Source organism: Triturus cristatus, chromosome 10 (genome assembly GCF_964204655.1).
Source record: "Triturus cristatus chromosome 10, aTriCri1.1, whole genome shotgun sequence".
Lineage (NCBI taxonomy): Eukaryota > Metazoa > Chordata > Amphibia > Caudata > Salamandridae > Triturus > Triturus cristatus.
The window spans coordinates 480,435,712-480,448,836 of record NC_140593.1 but is presented as its reverse complement, the minus strand read 5'-3'; the positions used below and the strand labels follow the sequence as shown (position 1 = coordinate 480,448,836).

Below are 13,125 nucleotides of genomic sequence, written 5' to 3'. Positions count from 1 at the left end.
ACACGGTGTCCACCGCAGGTGGGATGTCGCAACCTATGTTCAGCATGGTGCTACGTGATGTCCTGTCCGCTATGATGACCTACAAGGACAGATACATCCATTTCCCCAGGAGGCATGAATTGGCGGCTTTGAAAGGTGATTTTTATACCCTTAGGCACTTCACTAATGTTGTTGGTGCCATTGACTGCACACATGTTGGCCTGGTCCCACCACAGGCACGTGAGAACATCTACAGGAATAGGAAACATTTCCATTCCATCAATGTGCAAGTGGCGTGCCAGGCAGATATGATTATCTCACACATCTGTGCCAAATTTCCCGACTCTGCCCATGACTCGCACATCCTGCGTAACAGCATTGTGCCACAGCTGATGGCAAATCTGCTTCCGGAGCATGCATGGATTGTGGGTGAGTACGCAGAGTCAAGTAGTTGTATGCTGTATGTGTGACATGCTGTACTCTGCCACAGTTATATCACAAAATCGGTATGTGTATCTCACACCTAGGTGACTCTGTATATCCCAACCGGCCTTGGTTGCTGAGCCCACTGTGGAATCCCAGGACCCCGGCTGAAGTCCGCTACAATGATGCCCATTGGAGGACACGTTGTGTGGTGGAGCGTACTTTTGGTCTCCTGAAGTCACGATTTCGCTGCCTGGACAAGACCGTAGGTGCACTGATGTATTCGCCCAAAAAGGTGTGTCAGATTGTAGTTGAATGCTGCATGATCCACAACCTGGCCTTGCGCAAGGAGATCCCCCTGCTCCTGGATGCTGATGAGCAGCCGAGGGCCCCACCTGCAAACCCACACATGTCCAGTGATCAGGATAGTGGAGAGGAGGAAGGTGTCGACCGGCGTCAACAGCTCATCAACCACTACTTCCCTTGAAGGTGAGTGAAAATGTACAACGGGGCCATTGTCTGCTGATGTTGTTGTTGGTGAAAAGGCCTAGGATAGCTTTGTAAGTGCTGCCTGTTGTTGGCTCTGTGCTGGCTGTGAATGTTTCTGGGACATGATAGTTATGCACAGCTACAGGATGTCTATGTCGGTACTGTTGCTCATTGTAATGTGTGCAGATTGGAGTACCTGGATGACAAGTGTTTTGTAATGCTGTGATGCCACCGCCTGACAAGTCATTATTGTTATCTTGTGTTTTCCTAGGTCCCTTCAGCCTCTCATTGCCTACAAACAATCCGTACTCCTTGTACATTGTAATCATGGCCAACATTGCTCATCCTGTGATAAACATGGAGCAGACACGAAAACATAGGTGTGTAAGGAGTGTTTATTTACAATGGGTGTATGTGACAGGGAAGTGAATATTTACAAAAAGGTGAATAGGGAATCAATGAGTTGTCAGTGATGGAAGATGAGACAATCGAGTAGTCACCACATTGATGTGGTGACCCAGTCCAACAGACGGATGCTATTAACCTGGCAGTGTGGGGAAGGACAGTCAACAAAGTCAATGCAATAGTGAAGAGGGGTGCCATCATGGCTGGCTCCTTGACTGGTGTTTGGCTGGTGCTTTGCCATGGGATCCTCCCTGGGATTTCTTTGGACGGCACCTTGATCGTATGGCAGGGGGGCCTCTGCTGTAGGGTAAGTGGGGTCTGGGGACTACCCCTGTCTGTGGCCACAGGGGAGGTTGGGGAACTATCATCCTGCAGGCCACTGGAGGGAGTTGGAGCTGTTGTTTAGGCCGCAGGCCTGTCTCTCAGAACCGCCACAAGTTGGCCCAAGAGATCCACGATTTGGCCCATGCTGGTGTCTATGGACCTCAAGAGCAGGCGGAGCGCAAGGGAATCTTCCCGAGCCTGGCCCGTTTGTCCGTGGGCTCGTTCATCGGCCCAAGTACTCTGGCAATGTTGGTCAGGGTTTTGGTCCCAGTGTCCGGTTGTGTTTGACTCCCACTTGCCCTCCCACCTGCCCTGCTGTCACGGGCCTGTGGCATCACCACTCTACGCACCCACCTACTCTCCCTGCCCTCCTGAGTTGGTGGGGTGGGGTGGTCATCCTCTGAGGCAGGGAGAGTGTTGCAGGCAGCACTGGTGGTGGTGGTGATGGTGGAGGCCGCACAGGTCGTTACAACGGTCCCTGTGGAATGATAATGTGTATTCTGATATTGGCACTATGCGTAATAGCAATGTAAAGGTTAATGTGTTGTCAGAAGGCAAAGAAACCACCAATACCAATGATTAAGTATATCACAAATAGATTTTATAATGTAGAACAAAGGAACTGATATATACGAAATCAGAAAATGGGAACCAAAAATAGTGGTGCTAAATTGTGACAGTATTTTACAAGGTTTCCACATTAAAAAAGTCGACCATTAAATGTATACAAGTTGAGCAGCAGCTATATACAATGATATGCGCTTGCTAATGGCTCGATTTTGCTTTGTGTCGACGATGATTTTACCCTCTGTGCAGTGTGGGGTCTCATCAGGACCTAGGTTTGTAGGGACATCTACGATGAAAAGAAAAATATCAGCATAAGGCCCATATACCGACACAAATGCGACTGAAAGGAGAAAAATTACATTGTAATTACCTGATACTAAGGCCGCGCAGCCACGTGAGGAGTGTGTGCCACACATGAGTGGAAGAATAGAAAAAAATACTCACAATGGGACCCAGCCGGGTACTGATTGTGGAAAAAGAAAAGGGGAGATACGATTTTGAAAAATAGAATGGTCCTGTCCTGATTGCATGTAGATGACTTTAAGAAATGAGGCGCTTACCCCAATAGTGAGATGAAGGGAGGGGCTGCTCGTCAAAGATAGCACAGAGTTGCGATGAGAAAATGGTCCACTATAGCGACGGTAGGCCTCTAGTGTGAAGGGGAACTCTATAAGACATGAGAACGCAATAAATTGTGTGTGTCAACAATGGTCATGAAATATTCACCAGGCGGTATTAATTACCTGATGGCAATATGAACAGGCCTGCAAGGCTCTTGCGTCACCAGATGAGGCGAGGGATATTTACTTATTTACTTGATTGCCCTAGGGGGGTCAGGGATGTATGATTAGTATGCATCCTGTAAGGTACCCGATAATACAGTCGTGCATGCCTAACATTAGGGAAAATAGGACTTAACGATAGGTACTAAAGAGCCAAAGTGCCACCATCGGTGTTGCTGATATTTTCAGAAAAGGGGACCTGTGAGTGACAGGAACCGGCATTAATTTGCTGACACGCAACTGAGCGGGCGCCAACATAATAGCTGATATTTACAAAAACAGGTCTTGTGGTAGCCAGGAACAGTGACTAATCTAACATTGCGCGTCGGAGCACGATCGAGCAAATTGCTGTCAATAGCTCCCCTTAAATGGTCAGAGTTCCTCCTGGGCTCGGGACGATGCACCGGCAAACAGCAAAGCTGCATGAGTCAGCTTTGCCTGGGTTCGATAGCAATGAGCGTTTGTCTGAGACGCCTCTAAATACAGCAGGATCCTGCCGAAACCAGAATGGACCACATGCATCTATGTAGATTGCCGCGAGGCGGTGCCATCCGATTTTCGGTGAACGATAGAAACCATAGAAGAAAGACCTGAGTGGAGGAAGAGTGAATCAACTAAGATAAAGGAAAAAAGAAAAAAAGAAAAAAGGAAAGCGTGTGGCATATAGCGGGATTGTAGGCCCCGAGGGGCTAAAGTAGATGAATAACCGCAGGGATATTGCAATTGCATTTTGTAGAAGGAGATGAAAGGCTAAAATCAGTCTTAATTCTCTTGTGAGGGAAATCACGTGTTGCCTGTAAATAGCAAAAAATGTTATAGTGTTTACAGTTACTCACACATCTAGATTTGCATGTGTGTGGGGGCAGTGATATGGACACGTGTACTGCCTAGACAGGAAATGGCTCTAACATAGCCCAAAGACGTTCGCCTATGGTATTAATTCACTTAACATACCATTGTTATGGTGTGGTTTTGCCATACATTAGCCACCGAGTTTAAATTGAACATATATTTATAATTCATCGTATTTATATATGGTCACATTCCAACATATGTAATGTCTGTCTTAAAAATTGCTGACCGAGAACTAATCAACTTAAGACCGTATTTGTTAAATGAAAACCGGCGATGAACCATGCAGATTTCTTGTTTAAGCTAACAAATGTCAGCTGTGGTCACAGAATTAGTATCGTTCTTGCACTCGCTACACAACTGGAACTAATTGGGTGTATGGGCAGTCATTTTGACAATTAAAAACATTTACAAACCGTAATAAATGATGCGGACACAAATTTTTCTAAGGCATAGCCCACAGAGGTCAGACAATAAACAGAGTTAAAATTCACAGACCCATTATTGTTGTACCATTACATAACAACAGGGGCTACTCATATACTCACATTTCATCCTATGCCATGTACATCATAGAGGTGCTAGTGTGCCAGTGTAGTCACGAAACCACGCCATTCTTCAGCAGAGTTGAGCGCCTCCTCTATAGATTTGGTTCCTTCTATCCAGCAACATTCAAGTCGTTGTAGGATTTGCGAAATGTCTCCACCCCTTTCGGGGATGGTGGCAATATCAATTTCTTGCCATTTGATGTCATCTGCAGTGTGATTTTTGTCATCAAAGTGGGAGACCAAGGAGGGTTTGATAACTGATCTAAGTAAATGACTCCTGTGTTGTACAATCGTAGCTTTCACTGGTTGCTGGGTTTGTCCAACATATGGAAGACCACATGGGCACCATACACAATACACCACGCTGCGCGTATTACAATTGGCAAAGAATTCCAATGTATGCTTGACATTTGCATATTCAAATGTTTTGGTGTTAGATGTTAAAGGACATGAAACACAGTTCCCACATTTGTGATGCCTTCTGATTTCTGGTAAACCCCGTGTGGACTGTAGTGTGTTGGGTCAGCACGTGTTGGTCTCAGTAGATGATCTAACTAGGTGGTATTTTATGTTTTTGCCACGTTTGTAGGCAAACATGGCTGTTTTAATACTTGGGTCAATGCTTTTAATAATGTCCCAATTAGTGGTTATAAGGTTGCGGACTTTGATCGTGTGTGTGCCAAATGTAGTGACACAAATGAGTCTGTCTACTGACGATTTTTCTTTAGTTATTAGAAGTTCCTCCCTGGGGCAAAACCAGGCATGTTTCATGGATTTTCAGACCAATCTGTTGGGGTATCCTCTGATAACTAGCTTAGCTTACAGTATTTCTGCTTCACGCATGTAGTCCTCCTTGAACCTACAATTTCTGCGCAAGCGCAAGAATTGTCCGAAGGGTAGCACCATCACGTAGGGACCATGGATGGTGGCTTCTATATGAGAGAAACTTATTTCTCTCAGTCGGTTATCTATGTAGGGAAGACCCCATCAAATCAGTCACTTCTGGTCCTGTAAAGAATGTCTGTCAGAAGAACTGCTGTGCTGCTACAAGAATTGTCACTCTGCTGGAGTGCTGTTCTAGAAGAACTCCTTTCGTGATGTACTGTCATGCTGCCTGCTGCTCTTTTACCCTGCTGAGGGAGAGATGCACTCTGCTTTGAACCCAGAGTGATCTCCAAGGGCTGGTTGGCTTGCTTCCTATCGCTTGAAATTCAGGGATAACAAAGTCTCATCACCTGCTCCTGGTCCATTGGAAGTGAACCCAGATGCTTGCTCCAGTCAAATCGACACATCTTCAGTCTGCGTGTAGAAGAACTGGAGTAATAACCATGTTGTGAGGACAGAATCGGCGCATTGCAGTCAGACCAGTGCATCGCCTTAATGAAGCGATGCATAGGAGCCAACACATTACCACTGCTGCAGTGTGGGAAGATCAACTCATCCCCTCGACTGCATGGAGAAACCTGGTGCATGTCTTTGGAACCTACGCCTCTCGGCTCAGCGCATCACCTTTGGAACAACACATCGCCGCCACTGCGTGAAGAAAATCAACGAATAACCCCGACTGCGGGATCGACATCAATGCATCACTCAGCTACACCCCACATCTCGGTGTTGTGACCAGGATCAAGGTACTGTGTTCAGAAGGCCTGCGTGGTACCTGTATTCGGTCTGTGCTCCATTGCGGGTGGTCAGAACTCTTGATCTTGCCATGTTCCAGCGTGACCAGATAACCCCTGTAGGGGCTTATTGCTTCCAAGCGCTATTTTTACATTAATTCTTTAGAAATTCGTATCTTGCTTCTACTCATTGGAAATTTGTCGCTTTGGTCTTGTTTTATTTATAACAATCATATTTATTCTTCTAATATGCTGTGTAGTCTTTTTGTGATGTTTTAATTGTGTTACTGTGTGTTGTCTTGTGTTGCACAAATACTTTACACATTGCATCCTAAAATAAGCCTGCCTGCTCAGTGCCAAGCTGCCAGAAGGGAGCAAAGGATAATTTATAGTGTGTGACTGGCTTAAAGTGACTGGGATTGTGGTCCCTACTTGGACAGGGTGTATACCTCTGCCAACTAGAGACCCAATTTCTAACAGTTTTCTTATGGAAGGAGGAATTGCGAAAATGCAAATTGCGAAGCCTGACAGATAGATTTTTGGAATTTTAAATTTATTCCATTATTTGAAGCATTTCTTGAAAAGATCACATGCCCCCTAACAAAGCAGTTGTAAACTAAATTTAGATATGGTATTTCACTGATCAATAGCTTTTGTATTCGTCGGGAGAGAAATATTGTTCTAGTATTACATGTTTTTCTTTCAAAAAAGAGTCTGAACCCTTGCATCATTTGTGCTTCATTTGCCATACTTATATAATGCCTACTCAGAGATGGATTAAACCAATTTGTCATCTAGGGATTAGACGATGCAAAACTACACTGAGAATTTTGAGAACTAATACTGTCAATGCAATCACTTCCAGCGTTGCAAAATGTGTGTCCTCTGTGTAGGTAATAAAATACATTTTTATCTTGTAATGTAGAGCATGCTTTATGATTCAAAATGACTTGCTAGTATTTATCTCTGAAGTTTTTAAGTCTAATATTTTAGAATATATTTTTAATGATTTGAATGCACTTTAGAATTTCTTTTCTGTGCAATGTTTTAAACCGATTTGCTAAATTTGACCAAGTTGAGATGAATTGCCATTTTTATAAATTTGTGCTGAATCTAATTTAGTTGTTATTTTAATATAATTAATTAAACATTTTGTATCTGTTTGTGTGTTTTTAAAAATGTTACGTCTGAAACAAACTAATAAACTACTTACTACTTACTCAGACAATCCGGTGGTGTATAAACTCACCACAGTTACAGTTGCAAAATGCATCTTTGCACATTTCAAACTCTGATCTTGCAGCGGCTTCCTATGATGTTTCAGGCAAACTGTGCTTCACATTCCTTATAGCTTTTTTGTGGCTCATTCCCTCAGGATGTCCTGAAAACATTTTACAGTAAACTCAGGTGCCCTCCTATTCTGAGACCTGTTCCTATTTTCGAAACAGCGGAGTAGGTTCCTCTTCCTAGAGGGTGGAGAACAGCAGAAGGACAGGTTCTACAGTCTACGTCTAACACCAGCCTGAAAGGCGCTCACCAAGATCAATGTTCCTGGCAAATGTCTTCCTGGGGTGATGTTGAGCCTCCTCAAAATCCAAATGAATTAAAAGACACTGTCTTGAAATAGCTAGAACATTATACTGACTTCGGACACTCAGGTGGGAAGCTAAAGCCTACAGAATATTTAGTCACTCTTCCAATCACCAGGGAATGAATGAATCAGGATTTTCCACCTTCCTTCGGCAAGGCACAGGACGACTGCTTCAAACTTTTCATTTACAAACATGAGTTGCGCCTAGCCTCGTTCAAAGTCATCTGATTGCCTAGTGATACCCAGCACATCACTGGAAAAGAAGACCTGCGCTTTTTTAAGTGCAGGCAGAAACTCATTTGAATGGGAGCAGATGATTTCCCAGGCTCACCAAACCAGTGGCGTCACTAGGGAGGTGCGGGGGGTGCGGACCGCACCGGGTGACACCCTCACGGGGGGTGACACCAAAGGGCCGGTCCGGTCGGTGTGGTGTGGTGTGGTGCAGAGAGAAATTTAAACCAGAAACCCAACGACACAACCTAACTATTCAGCAGGAGGTGCCTATGCACAGCGCGCACTGTCTCCTCCTCCGCCGCGTCTGCGCGCCTCGGCAGTGACGTCATCACTAGAGGGGTGCAGTCGGCGATGTTGTTTTGGAATACGGGAATCCGAATCCCGCATGCGCATTGGGCCCCAAGTGCGCGTGACTTGGCATCACGAGGGACGAGGAGGTGAGGAGGTCTTGTCTCGTCTCAGGTCGCCACTATAATTTAATTTTATTCCAAGGACAAGAGCGGAGCCTGGTTTAAGGCTAGCCGCCGACCGAGGTAGTCCCCCCCCCCGTCTGCCACCAACTCAGCAGGTGAGTGGCCTATTGCGTATTGCTAGCCTATTCACAGTGCCACACCGGATGCCAAGTTCCGTAGGGCGCCATTTGTATGGAACCGAGTGCCGGGCCCGTTACTAATTTTCATTTTCACAGGTCAGGTTCCTGGAAACTAAAGAAGTCAAACAACACTGCTCACACGCTGGCGGTGCGCATTGACAGCAAGCAGGCCCGGTTCTAGAGGGTGGTCAGGGTGGGCCAGGCCCACCCAAACATGAGCCTGGCCCACCCAAACATGAGCCTTGGCCCTCGCAGTGAGGATATGAAGGCCAATAGAAAATGGGCACTTTAATTTAAAACGTTCTTCCGAACGTTGTTTTTCTTCACATTCTGGGAGATGCGTTATTGGGCCTAGGCTCGGGTGGGCTGTGTGTGCAAGTACAATAGGGTCATGGCAAAGGGAACAAATGCTTTATTTGACACCGAGTAACTTTTGCCTACCGTCCTGTGCTGCTGCGTGGATATTTCCATTTTTGTTCAGCATTTGAGAAAAGAAGTTTGTTTGTTTATTCTGATTCACCGTTCCTGACTCCTGCAGCTGCTTATCAGATCAGGCTGTGACACAAGGAGTAGGTCAGAGAATGTGTTACTGTTTGTTTTTATTTTAAAAATCTGCACAGGCCCAGCAAGGCACATCATTATCATGGCCATGGATGCAAGGCATCAATAAAACATGTCCAGAGAACTGGTGATTAATGATCCTGCTGGAGAGCAGTCCTTTGCCTGTTGGTAGTTTTGAAATGCAGATAAACTGTATTTTATTTGGATAGCTCAGTGGGTTACTGCCTTTGTCACAGAGATTCTTGTGTTACTTGCAGTTCAAAAGTTACAATCCTAACATAGGACAGTGGCTATGAACTGTCATCAAAGAGCTGCAGACAAACATGAATGCTATAGTTAGAACTTCACTTTTTTGTGTTACTATAAAGTTAGAAATTCCCCAGTCTTTCATTATTTGAATGTTGCTAAAAAGAGTTTGGGCCGATATACATTTTTATTAGTAAAGCCAAGCCCCCACCACTACGGTATGCTTTAAATCCTGAGTTTGTGCTTCCCCAGCCCAAACCCTCTTTAAATTTACTGCCCACCAGTATGGATGACATGTGATTCCTACATCTTGTAATCCTCATTGGCTCATGTGACATTCCCTGTAGACGGAATTACATACTAGCGATAAAACCGGCCCTGTCATTGCCTTTCTGTTTTTATTTAATTAGCAATCAGGTCATTAGGGCAACTGTGGAACATATTTTAAAGTGCGTGCTAATTATATTTACTGATATATTTAATGTTTTAAGTTTGAAGGTGATTTTGCTAATGTTTTTTACGGGAATAATGAAAGTAGAGCTGGATGGGGCTGAAATGGGGCTGGGGCCCGAAGGTCAGCTGTGAGATAAGGTACACAGGAGCGGGATGGTCGAAAAGTGGATAATCGGGCCTGGAAGTACTTGTGTTAAAACCTGGCCTGTTGGAATTTGAGGGTTTGCACTTACAAACGTTACTAAGGATTTTGTATGGTCCCGTTATTGCCAACTGTGTCCACTGGCGGACTCGGAGCGGAGGAGGTCCATGCGGTAAGTCGTGAGGGGGTGACACCAGGAGTTACCCACACCGGGTGACACCAACCCTAGTGACGCCACTGCACCAAACTACAGCAAGTACTAAAACATCTATGTTGTCATGTCCACATAAGTATATAGACAAGCTGCAGAGGGACCCCGATTGGTGCAGTTACGCAAACACTCACACACATAAGCACACTTTCTGTTTCCTAAATCAATGCCATTCACACTGCATAGCGACAGAGTCATTAGGGACCAAATGGAGTACAGCAAATAAGAGATCTAACGCTCTCTTACATCTAGCAAAACAAGATGCATAAGTATAATTAAATATTTGTTCACATACCCCACACACTATAAACCAAAGATCAGTGCTACATAATGAAAATAGAGAACATTCATTTGTGTTGAATGGTGCGCATGACCAGCAAGGGTGACACAAGAGGCAGAATGTCTATTCACAAATATGTCCATAAGAAGGAATAACTGGCCACAAAAGGCAGACTAGCGACAAAGTTCTCCATGATCAGTTTCCCATCACCATAGTACTTGTGGCATTATAGTTTATCACCTGCTAGGATTCACTCTGCAGGGTGCAGTAGATTTATCCCTCCACCGACAGCACCCACACAGCCACAACCAGCCATTCAAGTTTGCCAGGACTAGAGCCCGGGAAAGAGTCCATAGACTAAAGGATCCAGCATTTTACTGTTGGTGTTCTTTCATTTTCTTGCCAAGTCGTAGATGGTGTTGACTAATTGAAAGACTCTTGGACAGCTTGCATAAAGGGGGGTAAATTTAACATCTGGCAAATACTTCCTTAGTTTGCTGTTGCTGGCTGTCTTCTTGAACTGACTATCCGATTTGGTGGTATCAAAAAATGACCTCTCCTTTGAATTCCAAGCCTTTCACAATGCTCTCAGCTGCTTCCTTTATGGAAACTTCATCCTCCTCACCAAGTGAAAGGATGATGGGGTCTATTTCATCGTACTCCTGAAGCACCCAGGTAAAATCTTTGCAAGATCCAAGTAGTAGGTGAACTGTCTTCTGGGTTAAATGGAAAGTGCTGTGCCATCTTTCTTTGCCTGGTAGACTTTGTGGATGAGCCCTGGAAAGACATGTCCATCCTGGATGTTGAGGTTATTGTGCGGTCTGAAGACATTGGAGGGAATTGATAGAATGCTCAGCACTCTTAAAATTTGTAGGAGTACAATATACTCGAGAATAATCTGTACTCACATATATCCTGTTGTTTTGCTGTAATCCATGTGATTAGAATGAAGTTTGTATCGCTATATAAGGACATTAGAATGACATCTGTAAAGTCGTATATGAGAATGATTAGGATTTTGCACATGATTAGAGAAACAATGTATTCAGGCATGAGTATTACACATTTTATGCAATATAGAATGTATTCACTTCTGAATAAGCGGTTCAAATAATGACTCGTGAAATGTGTGTGTATTAAGGGATGTTCTTAGGTTAGCCAATCTTGTAGGCCTAACTTTCGTTTCTCTAAGTTTCGTTTCTCCTTGTCTGCTCTCAAGTTATAAGTTAATTAGAATTTATGTATGAGTAGAGAGTTTCTTTCTCGCCCTACTGCAGGTTCAGAAATTCAACCTTGTTATTTAAGATTTAAGAAGATACATGGGGAGGAGAGAAATGTCTTTGAAGAGACTGTACAGATAGAAGGGATGAAGCTTTCCATGATGGATGAAACATGGGAACCATGGTAGTTGGATGAAGCCTAAATTAATTAGAGTTTAGTGGGAAGTTACCCAAAGGAGGTGTTAACGGAATAGATTACCATGTGACCTGTTAGGCGTGTAACTTTGTCTTTTTGTGTTAGGAACAGGGACAGATTCGGGGGACTTCTGCTTTGGACTGAGAAAAGGAAGCATCTTAGAATGAGAGCCATAGCTTTATGCTACTAGATCCATTTAACGTGAGTGTGCTTTTTAGGAAGTCTTCACGAGCTGAAACCTTTTTGAAGGGAAACTAACTGAGAAGTTAAGTAGGGATGTCACTCTAGAATTAGAGTTTGGACAGATTATTCTCTTAATTCCTGAAATACAAATGTAAAGGGATTTGGACACAACGTCTATACTTCGTTATGTTCTTTGAAAGTTATTATTCTGTGCCTATTGTGCCGAATGAATTATATTCGCAGACTTGGCTCTGTATTGGTATTCATGTATCTCTATACTCTTGTATTGAGGTGTGTCTATGTCCTACTCTTTTTGGCCTTATAATAAATTGCCAAACTTGAATCGAGAGTCTGTGATCCTTTAGACAAATGGAAAAGGACAATGTATAATCTGTAAGATTTGTTGTCTCCACTCCACACTTTCTTAGCAGGCAATAAAGACCATCGGCCGGAGAAAATCTAGAACATGGAATCCGACCCCATCAGAATCACAGAGGTGAACTTGCAGCACGCTTTTGAAAGTACTCCCTGTTCTGCACATCTATCATGCTCTTAGCATAAGAATATCCGAAGTTTGACTCATGTGGTGGGCCATTGTGAATCATGGTCTCATCAATAGGGTAGCTGGTTTTATCTGGGAAGATGCAGGTGGACAGGCAGGAGATCACCTTCTGTACTTTGAGTTCATATGCCGAATGAAGAACATTATCATTGTTATGAACGTTGTTCCTCCAGAAGTCCAGGTTGTACTTCATGTTCCTGAAGTGGCCACCCACCATCGGAACCAGTTGGATGACATGGGTGGGTTTGTGCTTGTCGAACAGTGCCTTGGTTTCTCCTGCATTCCTTAGGTCAGCATCTTTGAAGGTGAGAGACATCCATTCCTAATCCGGCCAACCTTCCCCCTAAGCCATCAATCTCTCTATGGCTTTCCCCACCGGCCCAAATCCACAAGTCACAAGAAAGTGCTTGGATTTCACTTCTGTGGGGGCAGCCATGACTTACAATGCTCAACAAGCACAGGTACCTCCTCCCCTGCCCTTCCTTGCAATGTGCTCATTAAACAACAGAAACATGTTGCGACAATAGATAGGAAGGTTTCAATTAAGAATCTGTTGTTAGATGTGAACATGAGGTATGAATAAATACATTAATAACCCATCTGTTACACAATTGTATTGCCTACTACACTGAATTAAGAGAAGGGTGAGGAAAAAATACAACCAGA

The 13,125-nt window shown here is 44.1% G+C and overlaps 1 pseudogene; it reads right to left on the bottom strand.

The window, feature by feature from the left end:
- Positions 1-12,895, bottom strand: part of LOC146789632 (GDP-L-fucose synthase-like) — an 86,704-nt pseudogene extending 73,809 nt beyond the window's left edge.
- Between the last annotated feature and the right edge of the window lie 230 nt (positions 12,896-13,125).